Source organism: Nicotiana tabacum, chromosome 6 (genome assembly GCF_000715075.1).
Source record: "Nicotiana tabacum cultivar K326 chromosome 6, ASM71507v2, whole genome shotgun sequence".
Lineage (NCBI taxonomy): Eukaryota > Viridiplantae > Streptophyta > Magnoliopsida > Solanales > Solanaceae > Nicotiana > Nicotiana tabacum.
Window position 1 is genome coordinate 178490092 of NC_134085.1, and position 14680 is coordinate 178504771.

The following is a 14680-nucleotide window of genomic DNA, read 5'->3' on the forward strand; positions in this document are numbered from 1 at the left end:
CCTCAAGTCACTATGATCAAAATTGACAACCACGCGCAATTTGATGTCTAGAACCAAAGCAAATCATCATAACCACGGCGAAGCAATTGACATAACATTACTCAAACCTAAAAGGACACAACCCATATTCCATCCGCCGAGCAATACCCAATACTCTTCCCGCTCGAATTCCACTGAGAGACCCCAATTAAAACCGCACCATATGTGCCTATAACCAACAAATCCCAACGCCTCGCAACACGTAAAGGTAACTCATAGATCTCCCCAGGTCTCTAATAAGCTCAACAACAATCGAATCAACACATCCCTCAACAATACAACTCAAAATCAACCAAGCCGACTCAAATTAGAACATACATCCACATTGGCCTACCAATGAACCCCTTATCAATGAGTCTTTGAAGCTGCTCCTTCAACTCCTTTAACTCTGCCGGTGCCATACGATACGGTGCCCGGCACCCAAGCAATACCGAAATCAACAACCCTGACCGACAACATGTCCGGCAGCAGGAAACACACCCAAAAAATCCCTCACCACCGGAACAGAATCAATGGTAGGACTCTCTGCACTGACATCCATCACAAAGGCTCAAATAAGAAAGGCAACTCTTTCCAACCATCCGTTGGGACTTCAAAAATGAAACCACCTTACTAGAAACATAATCCGTCAAACCTCGCCACTCAATCTGTGGCATTCCCGGCATAGCTAACGTCGTCGTCCTAGAGCAACAGCCCAGAATAACATGACACGGAGACAACCAGTTCATACCCAATATCACACCAAAATCTAGCATACTAAGCAACAAGGATCCACTCGGGTCTCCAAACCTCCAATAGTTATCACACAAGACCGATATACGCGGTCCACAACCACGACCTAACCTGTTTATGAGGACTCCCAGTTTCCAAATCCATACAGCACGTGAATCACCATATCTGATCTCAACTCCACCGTCCGAATATACAACACACCTTTAATACCCAATCATTCCATGAGAGGTACTTCTATAATTCTTCTGTGCCACCAAGCAAACTCGAATATCAGCAGTCGATCCAACAAGAGAATGCCGCAATACTAATGAAGTATCATCAACTCAAACACATCGCCCTTTCTAAAATTTATACCCTAATCAAGCCACACCAATCAGTGATCTCATTTATCTAGTCATCTAAAACTGCCCGTGCCGCCTAAGAATTTTATGACCTTCCTTTTAGAACTGAACCGTGACCTTACACATGCAAATCTCAATCTTACACAACATACCGCATATACCATACCATCCTAGGATAGACATGAGAACTTCATATCCCTTTCGAGCCATAAGCAACTACGTACTCAACTAGCCAAGAACTTTCCAGTGATCCCATCTAGAAGAAAATCACTATACATCACATGCTCCTCATGCTCGTAGAAAATATACAACTCTAACCATGGTAGAAACCATCAAGAACTCTTCGAATTCCATTTGCACAAAACTAAATCGCCAGGACTGAATCCTTCAAACTCAACCAAGCTACGCAAGCCACTAAAACCCAGGAGCATTGCCGCGAAACACCTGTAGAAACTCATTACCTCGTAATCATCCAAAGAACTAATCATATCCTTACCATGCCGATCTGGCCTACTATCATGCTATCCTATTGATCCTAGTTGCTTCTAAACTACCTTCAAATTGATACTTCTCCTTGTCATAATACCGCAATTCCTCAACCCAGACTCATCACACGAGACCCAAGCATAAAACCACACCGTCTAAGACTCACAAGCCGCTAAATACTCTCTCAAATATCCCCAAAAATACCACATTCGAAATGTTTACCTTGAAGAGACTTCCTACGAATCTAAAGCCATTGCATTCACCTTCTTGATACCGATGTGTAAAATCTATGATGATATAAAAATACCACAAGCCTTGTCACCCTCCAATGTAAACCCTCCGTTCCTAGCCAAATATGCATCCTGAAGATTCCCAATTACTACATGTAGATCTTGAATCCTTCAAAACCATTCTCGGGAGTCATCTACCCTGGTCAAACCTCAATTAGACTGACCAAATGAACCGGTCAACATGTTCCTCATTAGTGCAGCAACACCTAAATAAGTAACCCCGCTTTAATGCAACCAAACAAATTCCTGCTCTATGCACCGTATATCCTTTACCAATAACAACTCAAGTCATTCCATGATTCTCATACACCCATAAAGCATAACATAACCTTTATTGAAATTTCCTTTACTCGAGCCATCCTCGGTCTCAACCTCCATAAGCCATAACTGATTCACCTGTACGCCTCAAGCTGGAAACAACATAGCACATAACCGTGCAATCAACTAATCAATAGTAGACTCCCCCCCCCCCCCCACTTGGCTCAAAGCCATAGATCAAAACACACAATAACTCATAATGCATATACTTTATTACTGCCATAGTACCATAGTGAGATTAAACTCAATCTTTCATAAGCTCGTGCAACACAGACCATTTAGTACTTAAAATCTTCTGCAAATCTCGCGTTCACCCTTGTAACAGTCAAGCCCACTCTCTTAAGTGACCCAAATGTAAATTGCAACATATATATTTCACTTGTAAAAGAGATCTTCCAACAGACAACATAAGGATCGCACAAACTTCAAAACACTTGCAGGAGATAACCCACCTGCTTCGCCTAAATCTAACATCTCTTTATCTGAACTCATATCACAACGTGAAATCTACTTCACTTCATAACTAGACAACATGAAAAGATCTTTCAACACACCCACAACTCGAGCCATACATCAAATCACGATGGAAATCAAGCAGCGAATAGTTCTTACTACCCCCAAGCAGACCCTTCTCGTCTCATTCAAATCATGTGAACACATCTCGCAGTCACATCATACTCATCAAATAGTCATCCAGCCATCACTCCCACTAATAGGGATATTATCGGACATATAGATCCAAAAGCACATGCCTACACGATCAACGCCTCAAAGCTCAAGCTATAGGCAAAATCCGGCCTCAAGTCCTCCAGACTGGCCCAACATCAACACACTGAGGTCACATCTCCCCCCTCGATCAGGGAATCACAAGACGTCAATACACAGCTGATATCGAGCGCTCATACGCGCATACGAACGCGTGGAAGGAATTCAAAGAGTTACATTTCAAGCTGAATCAAGGACGCACGATAAGAATTCAAAAATGTGAAGTTTTTCCTAAAGGTTTTGCAGCCTCCTGAGGATAAGTATAGACATCTCTGTACCGATCCGGAGACTACTAAACCTGCTCATGACTCACGAGACTTATGTAACCTAGGCTCTGATACCAACTTGTCACGACCCTAAAACCAACCTGGTCATGATGGCACCTATCGTGAAACTAGGCCAGCCGACACAACTCCTGAATTAACCATTAATCAATAAAAGTCATTTTTAAGTCTTTAATTAATCAAATATTCCATAATGAAAGTCTAAATGAACAGTGCGGAATAAATACACAAGCCCAACATCGGGGTATCACAAGTCATGAGCATCTACTAAGGTCTGAATACAATGAAGAGTCTGAAAATATACTAAAAACAATCTAAGAAAGATAAGAGGGAGAAGAGCAGAGGTGCGAACGTCGGGCAGCTACCTTGCTAACTCCGATGACGCTGCCACTAAGCAACCAACACCCGCTACCGGGTTCAGAATTACCTGAATCTGCACACACAGTACAGGAAGTAATGTGAGTATGCTAACTCAGTAAGTAATAAAAGTAAATGAAAGCTGAGCAGTAAGAAAACACATAAACCACGTCAAAATGCTACAACAAATGCAGGACATTTCCAGCACAGTACAGAAATCATTTACTTTGTAAAATCATGCTCAGTTTCGGTAAAAACCTTTTAAAATAATTTTTCAATAGTTTCGAACGAGTGATAAAATAGTGAGTAAACATGATAGAAATGTAAACAGCCCCTCGGGCGAAAACATGTACCATAAATCGTCCCTCGGGCATAATATCAACAGAACCAGCCCCTCGGGCTACCTCACAATCACTCGTAATCAGCCCCCCGGGCATAACATGAATCAAGAACTGCCCCCCTGGCAACAATATGAAACAACAACAGCCCCTCGGGCTACATCATATCACTCACACTAGGTACCTGCACTCACTAGGGGTGTACAGACTCCGGGAGGGGCCCTTTACAGCCCAAGCGCAAGAACAAGCCATCTCGTGGCATAATCAAATAGGCTCTCGACCACATATCAAGCCACCTTGTGGCATAACAAATCAAGCCATCGGCCTCACAATCATGAATCAGTACAACACTGCTACGGCGCGTAGCCCGATCCCATAATATCCTCACAAAATAGGCCCTTGGCCTCACTCAGTCAGAATTCTCTCAAAGCCACTCGGGCATAATAAAACATGATGCTCAGCCCAAAATATTATTTAAAATGTCAAAACGGAGTAAATATGGCTGAGTTATGAAAACAGTAGAGTACAGCATGACTGAGTACAAATATGAAGTCAAAATAGTAAGGAATAGTAGTAAAAATCTCCTAAGGGTCCAAAACAGTTGGTACGAAGCCCAAACATGGCATTCAGCCCAAAACATGGTAATAATTTCCAAAATACAATGATATCAAACAGTTTGCAATCAAATACGCGACTTAACAGTCCTACGGAACGGACTAAGTCACAACCCCCAACGGTGCACGACCCCACGCTCGTCATCTAGCGTGTGCGTCACCTCAAAGTAGCACAACGATGTGAAATTTGGGGTTTCATACCCTCATGACAAATATTTACAAGCATTACTTACCTCTATCCGGTCCAAACTCTAGCCCGCGATGCCTTGCCTCTCGAATCGGCCTCCAAATGCTCCAAATCTAACCAAAATCAGTATATTATCATCAGTATAAGCTAAAGGAACAAAGCCCAAGTGAAAATAATCAAATTAACTCAAAAATCCCGAAATTGGTTCAAACCCGGCCCCCGGGCCCACGTCTCAAAATCCGATATAAATCACAAAACTAGAAAACCCATATCAAATTCACCAAAATCTGACATCAAATGGTGATTCAAATCCCTAAAATCAACTCTCCAAACCTTTTTTGATTTTTTCCAATTTTCACCCTAAATTCCCAAATTAAATGATAAGAATCAAGACATAATCATGAGATTTAACCAAATTTTAGTGAAGAACAGTTATCCCAATCAATCCTCTGAAAATCCTTTCAAAAATCGCCTCAATCCGAGCTCTATAGCTCCAAAAATGCAAAAATGGCCGAAATCCTCGAAATAAAGTACTTTATAATCTGCCCAGGCATTTATCCTATGCTATCGCGAACAAACTAATGTGATAGCAAAGCACAAATTTTCCAACCCTTCTTTTACCTTATGCGATCGCGGCCATTCCCCCGCGATCTCTTAGAACAAATTTTTCCAACAGCCTTCTCCAACTCTTCCAGATATCCTCTAGTATAATGGTCATAACTTTTTGTTCAAATCTCTAAATTATAATTGGTTTAACTTTCTGAAAACTATACATCAAGGACTACAACTTTTATTTTTAGATCTTCAAATCCCTTATAGATTGTGAGATATAAGCTTCCAAAGTCAGCTGAGTGCAGTAGAGATTTTACTCTATGCGATCGAGGGAAGACTTACGCGATTGCATAGCACAACTCCATTTTTCCAAATTTTCTCGATGCTAACGCGGTCAGATATATGCTAACGCTCTGTACACCCCTAAAGCCAAACACCAGCAACTAGAAATGGCCTAGAAATGGTCCGAAACCACCCCAAAACTCACCCGAGATCCTTGGGAGCTCAACCAAACATGCCAACACATCCCATAACATCATTAAAACTTGTTCCAACCTTCGGAATCAAAACAACATCAAAACATCGAATCACCCTCGGATTCAAGCATAAGAATTCCAAAACTTCCGAATTCCTAATTCGATCAAAAAGTTTATCAAACCTCGTTCGAGTGACCTAAAATTTTTCACACACATCACAAATGACACAACGGACCTACTCCAATTTCCGAAATTTCATTCCGACCCCGATATCAAAATTTCCACTGCTGATCGAAAAATGCCAAATTTTCAATTTCGCCAATTGAAGCCTAAATCTACCACGGACCTCCAAATACATTCTGGATGTGCTCCCAAATCCAAAATCACCTAACGGAGCTAACCAAATCATAAAACTCCAAATCCAAGATCGAATACTAAAAATTCAAAACTTGGTCAAACCTTTCAAATTTAAAGCTTCAGACTGAGAATTGTTCTTCCAAATCTATTCTGATTATCCTGAAAACCAAAACCGACGATTTACATAAGTCATAAAACAGCACACGGGGCTAGTCATGCCCGAGAATTGGCGAGCAAAATGCAAAAGCTCAAAACGAACGGTCAGGTCATTACAACTGGGCTCCAAATATAGAGCCTGGAACCCATATGTGAATATTTATTTATAAAAAATAATTATTTAATTTACAAACTAACATGGAGACGGGTTTCTACAGGATTTAGGAGATTGGGCGGCTGCAGCTCGATTGGTGTTTGGTCACGGCCCTGATAGAGCGGTGGAGGCCGGAGACGCACACATTCCACCTGCCCATTGGCGAGGCCACCATTACACTACAGGACGTGGAGGTTTTATATGGGTTGCATGTTGATGGACTGTCCGTTGCTCTACCGCCTGGCATGAGAAAGATGACACGTGTGCAGTACCTGGACATGCTGCAATGGCTCACTGCTTTCTGGCCAGAGGATGAGAATGTACTGCATAGGACCAGTCATTTTTTGTTGACGACTATTCGACTGTGGTTGGAGGTATTGCATCCTCAGATCGATGGCGATACACCGGATTATCATGTTGACCGGTATACGAGGTTGCTGCTACTCCTGTTGTTTGGAGGGGTCTTGTTCCCGAACACTTCAGGGAACCTAGTCAGCTTGAGATTTCTTCATCATCTTGAGTGGCTAGATGATTTACCCCAATACAGTTGGGGCTCTGTTGTTCTCGCCTACTTGTACAGGCATATGTGCAGGGCGAGCATGGGCACCCAGCGTGAGGTTGCTGGATTTTTGCTGCTACTATAGGTGACAATATATTCGAATACTCTATTCATTTTAGCATACCTAGTAAATATATATCTTAAATTTTACGTCAACTTTGTATGTTAGGTTTGGGCCTAAGAGCGGTTCCTGCAGTTGCAGCCACCTCTACCACCATTAGATCCGAATGTACCACTGGAGTTCTTCCCTCTAGCTAGAAGGTGGGTTCTATGGCGAGGACATATGTGCAAGGACGAGGCTCGACATAATCTCTCCTTGTGAATGGATATATTGGATTTGTTGGATGGCGCACAGGTAAATGTATGTCTAAGTTTACTTGTCATTGCTTCAAACACAAGTTGTGTATACTAACGTTTTCTGTTCTTCCTTAATAGTTCATATGGACTCCATATAGCGACGCGGTGTTAACTGGCTTGCCCTGTTATTGCTCGGCCGGCCATGAGATATGGGGCTTTTCCATCCCGTTGTTCTGCCTTGATATTGTGGAGCATCATGCCACCGAGCGGGTACTTCGCCACTTTGGTAGGCTGCAGATCGTACCGACACCGCCCACCTGGGAGACCACACATTACTAGAGGGATGATCGTACCAGGGTGGACGATGCATATTTGGCATGGCTACAAGATCAGATATTTAATTGGGACCAGCGATTTCAATGGATTTGCCCCTTCCCCCCCTCCCCCTCACAGAGTCGACAGAATACTGAGCATGATTATATGCCCTGGTACCATGGTGTTACCCGACTTTTCATCGGGAACCCCATTCATTGAGCTGGCGATCGGTATGTTCCATACGTCGGGAGGCACGAGGCACTGGTATGTTTTTTGGTATTCTTACTTATAACTGTGATATAGCATTCTATAATTTATATTTTACATATTGTGCATGCAATTGATATACATTTAGTCCACTAGTTGGGACTATAGATGCAGCAGTATGCCGGCGATCCTACGATCGCTTTGTAGGAGTATGGCCGGCAGGTTATAGAATTGGCTGCCTGGACACTGCATCGAGCCAGAGAGGACGAGCGCTTAGAGCGCATCCCTACTTATGTGGCATTAGAACACTACCATCGAGGTATGCATGTCCCACGTATGAGGGGACGATGAGGCAGGGCTGTCCCACGAGGCAGGGATGCCCCCACAAGGTAGGGTTGTCCCACGGGGTCGTGGGGGCCGGCAATGAGGTGGTCCCCAGCAAGGGGGTGTTGAGGCATATGTTCCGGCACCTGTTGAGGATGCTAGAGAGCTGATCTTCCGAGTGACCTCCATCAGCCAGACGAGCATCACAGCAGCATGTCGTCATACAGCCTTCAGCTGGCGTTCTCTCCAGCAACATCGTAGGTAACCCCGTCAGATCCATTATTGATCTCGCATTTTCGTACTTTAAAAGTTTCGTTTTCGGTTAATTGACGTAGACTCGTGGATGAGATCATCTTGACGTTAACGTACTTGCACTATTTATAACAAGCGATAAATAAGTGTTATAAAGGGGTACACGGATTAAAGAAAATGAGTTTCGTTGAAAGTGGCCAATTTGGAGTAAAATATGGGTCGCGCGATAATACCCGATAATTATAAACTAGTACCATGCAAGGTACCATATGACAACGGTAGTATAATATATAAAATATATATGAAGTATTTTAAAAATAAATAAAATTTTAAGTAATTTGTGATAATTTTTAAATTATGCGGATAATTGATTAAATACCGGGTAATAGAACATTACCTAGTTAACTAATAAGCAGACAAAATTTAATCAATTATACCCAAAGGAACGTGGCACAAGGTCACTATTCAAGAAAGGTGAGTCATATTGACATGGGTATAGGTGTCTACCTAATATGACCAAGTCATGACTTAACATTAAAGTCTGGGTGAGACTTGAATAATCTGATCCAATTTTAAGCTTCAATTCATTTCATTGCTTGAAATCAAAAACTTGGAAAGACTTGGCATTTTAAAGACTTAGCAAAATGTTGCTTTCTGCCAAAACAACAAAATCCCATTCTCCCTTCCATTACAAGTACAAACAGTAGATGGGTTAGTAGGAGATTTTGTTCAATCCATTCCAAGACAACATGAAAGGTTAGAAGATTGATTTTCTTGATTTGGACAAAAGGGACTAACGTCCCAAAAATTTAGCCAAGCAGAAACAATTTTGTTTCAGTTTTATAGATTCCAAGCAACAATTTCGTTCAAATTCAAAGAAGCAGAAGCTTCGTTTCGTGCAAATAATTCAAGGAATAGGTATGTTAAGGTCTCCCTTCTTTCTTTTGGCATGGTCCAAGCTATACTGAAGAAACGAGCAAATACGCAGTTTCTATAAATTACTCTATTTATAGAAATAGTAGGGGTGTCTATATTCTTGATTCCCCACGTATTATTATCTTTTGTTTATGGGTCTCAGAATAATACACAGTTGGAAAAGTTTATCCAGAAGGAATATTGAGATTGTTTTACGTATTTTTCATGCATTTCACTCATTTATACATGTGCATTGACCCATGACCAGATGGTGCTATATACGTGTATATATGTAAATATATGTATATGGGATATGGGAAAAGGTTACGTCGTTATATACGCATCACCACCTAATCAGCTGGTATATGTTGATGATGTTGCCCACAGTGGCCGAGATGATATGATGGGATGCCCTCAGTGGCTTGATGATATTATGTACACCCATACTTATGCATGGAACGACATTTATACGCACGTGCATGACATTATAAACGTTTTAGAATTTATAAAGTTATTTAGATTTAAAGATGTGTTTCCTTATTCCATGTTTCATCTATGTCTTTTACGTACTAATTTTTATGACTTACATACTCAGTACATTTTTCGTACTGACGCCCTATTTCACGGGGCCTGCATTTCATGCCCGCAGGTGCAGGTAGGCAAGCTGACGATCCCCCTTCTTAGGATTCTTGATCAGCGAGAGTTAGCGTGCTCCACTTGATCCGGAGCTATTTTTGTTTTGGTACGATATGTTTGTATATATGTATGTATATGGGTATGACGTGGCTCAATCCTGTCTTTGTACAGTTATGTTTCTGTTAGAGGTCTATGTACAGTATATCTAGTTAGGTTGTATGTGGCTTTGTCGGCTTTCAGGTTTGGATGTATAGTTGTCTATAGCAGCCTTGCCGGCTCGCCCACTATATTCTGCATGTATACGTACATATGTCTTGATGTCAGGTTTCCTTTACGTATGTTATTTTCATAATGTAACAGATGTTATTCAGGTTCATATCTTAGACGCATGCTTAGGGGTGTTTGACAGGTAGGACTCAGGCACCCGTCGTGGCTCATCGGTTTGGGTCGTAACAAAAGTGTTATCAGAGCATTTCTATCTTAGGGTTGTCCACAGACCGTGTCTAGTAGAGTCTTGTTTATGGGTGTCGTGCACTACACTTATAAACAGAAGGCTACAAGACATATAGGATGTTATCCTCTCTTTTTATCTCAGATCGTGTGATACAAGAATTCATGTTCCTAACGATACGTTTGTTACACCTTCTTTTTTACCTACACCCCCGTAAGGGAGTATATAAGGGAGTTTTTCCAAATTAACTGACAATCAAAACGGGACTATTTTATTTAAAATTCAGAGTCGCCACTTAGGATAATTTATGGTGTCTCAGGTCACCGGTTCAAATCCTGAATCGAGGAAAGATTGACTCTGTTTTACAATCCGCGAACACAGAAATTCGGGTAAGGAATTATGTTAACCCGGGAGAAGGTGTTAGACATTTCTGTGTTCTAGCACGGTCGCTCAACTGTTACAATTGGCCTATTATCTGATTTTAATACATGTTTTAGCCTATGGTTCAATTTTAACTTTATAACCGCTTTTATTCATTTTTAAGGAAGATTGCAACGTCATTTAAAATACGACTTGCACCACGTCACATAAATGCACCCGCAGTCCGCAACACATTTTGTCTGAAGTTATTGAAATTTTGATTTGGGTCACATAAATGCGCACCCGAGTTTAAGAAGGTAAACTATTAAATAGCACGCCTAAAGCAGCTATGCATTTTAAATCTGCGAGGGACATGGAGATTCAATTAAATGGCACGCCTCGAATTCTAAGGATAAAAATTAATTGAATGAGGGCCATGGATTTCGGGATTTTATTTGGCATGGCATGCCTCAAATTATTAAAGGAAAAAGCATTCAACTACGAATGTTTATATTTAAAACTAATTAAGTATCACAACTACTTATTAGGGTGATTAAAGACATGTATGAGGGAGCTAAGACTCGGGTTAGGACAGTAGGAGGCGACTCTGAACACTTTCCAGTTATTACGGGGTTGCACCAAGGGTCTGCGCTCAGCCCATTCCTATTTGCCCTGGTGATGGATGCACTGACTCATCATATTCAAGGGAGGTTCCATGGTGCATGCTATTTGCTGATGACATTATTCTAATTGATGAGACAAGAGGCGGCGTCAACGAGAGGCTAGAGATTTGGAGACATGCTCTTGAGTCTAAAGGTTTCAAGTTGAGTAGGACGAAGACGGAGTACCTCGAGTGCAAATTTGGAGTTGAGCCGACGGAAGCGGGAGTTGAAGTGAGGCTTGACTCTCAAGTCATTCCCAAGAGAGGTAGTTTCAAGTACCTTGGATCGGTTATGCAGGGGATCGGGGAGATTGACGAGGATGTCACACACCGTATAGGGGTGGGGTGGATGAAGTGGAGGTTAGCGTCGGGAGTCTTGTGTGACAAGAAAGTGCCACCGTTACTAAAAGGTAAGTTTTATAGAGCAGTGGTTAGGCATGCCATGTTGTATGGAACTGAATGTTGGCCGGTAAAGAACTCACACATCCAGAAGATGAAAGTAGCAGAGATGAGGATGTTGAGGTGGATGTGCGGGCATACAAGGATGGATAAGATTAGGAATGAAGATATTCGAGAGAAGGTGGGTGTGGCCCCCATGGAGGACAATATGCGGGAAGTAAGACTCATATGGTTCGGGCACATTCAGAGGAGGAGCACTGATGCACCGGTGAGGAGGTGTGAGCGACTAGCTGTAGTGGGCACGCGGAGAGGTAGAGGAAGACCTAAGAAGTATTGGGGAGAGGTGATCAGACAGGACATGGCGCGACTTGGGATTACTGAGGACATGGCCCTTGATAGGGAATTATGGAGGTCAAGCATTAAGGTTGTAGGTTAGGGGAGAGTGTGAATATTTCTACAGCACAATAGAGGGAGACTATCCAGTTAGGAGTTAGACTAGGAATGTCATTGGTCGTTTATTGATGCAGGGCTTTCCCTTCTAGTTGTACTATACCAGCCATCTTTTTCGTATTTCGTATTTTGTATCATGTATTTCATATTTCATATCTCTTATATATTGTTGTTGTTATTGTTGTTATTTTTATTACGCATTTTTATGGTACTAATATATCATCTCCTATTGCTTTTTTGAGCCGAGGGTCTCCTGGAAACAGTCTCTCTACCCTTCGGGGTAGGGGTAAGGTCTGCGTACATATTACCCTCCCCAGACCCCACTTGTGGGATTATACTGGGTCGTTGTTGTTGTTGTTGTTGTTTAAGTATCACAACTATGCCACGGGAACCGTACTCATAATTGTGATGTTTTAATTACGTGTCTAAAACAAATTACAAGGTTCATTGTTCATCCCAAACTTTGAGATTATTGATTACAAAATGAAAGAAAACGTACTAAATTTTCATGACGTCAATAACAGTAAAACGAACCAAATCAATTAAAGAACAAAGCAATTAATATCACATCACATGGCCCCATGGCTTAAACGCTTATCAAACGGCCCATTAGAACAACTCAGAACCAAAAAACAAGACAACCAAACTTGATCAAATTCGCGTCACATTTCAAATTAATCACGAAACTAACAAAACCTTATAACAAATGAATTTCACCTTAAGAACATCAACAAACATACACGCTAAGAAATGGCTAAATGTATTTTAATACCAGCAAGCTCAAAATCACCTTCTTAAGTAAACCCACATTTGAGACATGAAATGAACATTCACATAAATATAAAAACTCAATGGAATACTCGTTTAACCAAAATTCTGGAATCAAATTAGAAAGACATAGTATATATGTAAAAGAAACAGACCTTTATTGTCGAAATCTGAATTTTAAAGGTTTACAATTCAACAACTGGACCAAACACCAGCGAGTCGGCAAACTCGACCTCGACGGAAGCCCAAAAAATCAAACACCCATCTCGACTCTTACTGATTAAGATCAATTGTTTTCCGGAAAAGAATTCGGTATGCTCAAAATTTGTCTAGATTCATCTAGTCGATGCCGAAATGGAAAGGAGAATATATGAAATTTCATGACATCGATTTGAGCTAAAATGGAGCAAACATTTCGGCTCCAAATAAGGATAAATCAGAATCCCTTTCAGAACTTGGAATGGGAGATGAATTAAGTAAAGGAAATCGAAATGGAAGCAATAAAAATGAATAAATAAAGGAAGTATCTAAAGAGTTGAAACCAAGGAAATGATAGAGCGAATTCGAGGGATGAAGCCAAAACGGCGGATCTTTCTTTTTGTTGTCTAGCGTCTCCCTTTAGCTAGGGTCTTGTTTGTTTTATAGGTTTTTTTAGGTTAAGGGGTATGGGCCTAGAATTATGGACTTGGGAATTATGGGTTAGATCCAAAATTAGGCCTAAAATGGGCTGCTCGAGCCTAAGTTTTATTCTTTCCCCCGCGAACGAGACTAAAAATACGATATCCTTTATTAATTAATCCTACGTAAGCAAAATAACTATTAGAATAAGACTGACCATTAAAACAAAACTATTTTTGGTATTTTTCAAAATTAAAATGACTACAAAACATTAATGAAACTATTTTTGTAATTTTCGTTTTCTTGTAATAAAATAAAGTAAAAGAGTAAAAATGAGTTGAAATAGCTATATTGGGCCTAAATTAAATATTTACATGCTAAAATATGAAAAATCTTGGGGAGGATCAAAAATCACATGTCTACAACGTTTATTTTTAGCGATGCCTCCAAAGAGTACGACCGCCCAGAAGAGAAAGTCTGTGGCTGGTGAGACTACGAGTCGAGCGCCACGAGTTACCAGGGCTCGGGGAGAGTCTCATAGTGAGGTTCCATCTCAGACTTCACTCTACCCCGCCCTTTTCAGAAGAGCTCCGAGGGGCACCAGCGCCCGCCCCTGTACATTCAGCACCTCAGCCGGATGTGTCGGGTCAAGAGATAAGACATGTTATTCAGTTATTGACCTAATTAGTAACCGCACAAGCTCGGCGTCAGGAAGTAGGTATTGGTCATGCAGATAGGTCGGTGAGTACGAGGATTCGTGACTTTATTAATTTAGACCCTCCGGTATTCACTGGATCATATCCAAATGAGGACCCTCAGGTATTTATTGATAGAGTGCATAGGACGTTACGAGTAAAGGCCACTACGATTGAGTCAGTTGAGCTAGCTTCCTATAGACTCCGAGATGTTGCAGTTAATTGGTATGAGTCTTGGGAATTGTCTAGAGGTGAGGATGCCCCTCCAGAAGTATGACAGGAGTTTACAGAAGCTTTTCTTCATCATTATCTGCCACCAGAGCTTAG

At 41.3% G+C, this 14680-nt stretch overlaps 1 long non-coding RNA gene across 1 annotated transcript; it reads right to left on the minus strand.

The window, feature by feature from the left end:
- Window positions 1-3353: 3353 nt before the first annotated feature.
- On the minus strand, window positions 3354-13752 carry LOC142181521 (uncharacterized). Its single transcript, XR_012710174.1, has 3 exons — window positions 13196-13752; window positions 4798-4864; window positions 3354-3688 (listed from the first exon to the last, which is right to left on the minus strand). It is a non-coding gene; the product is annotated as an uncharacterized LOC142181521 (long non-coding RNA).
- Between the last annotated feature and the right edge of the window lie 928 nt (window positions 13753-14680).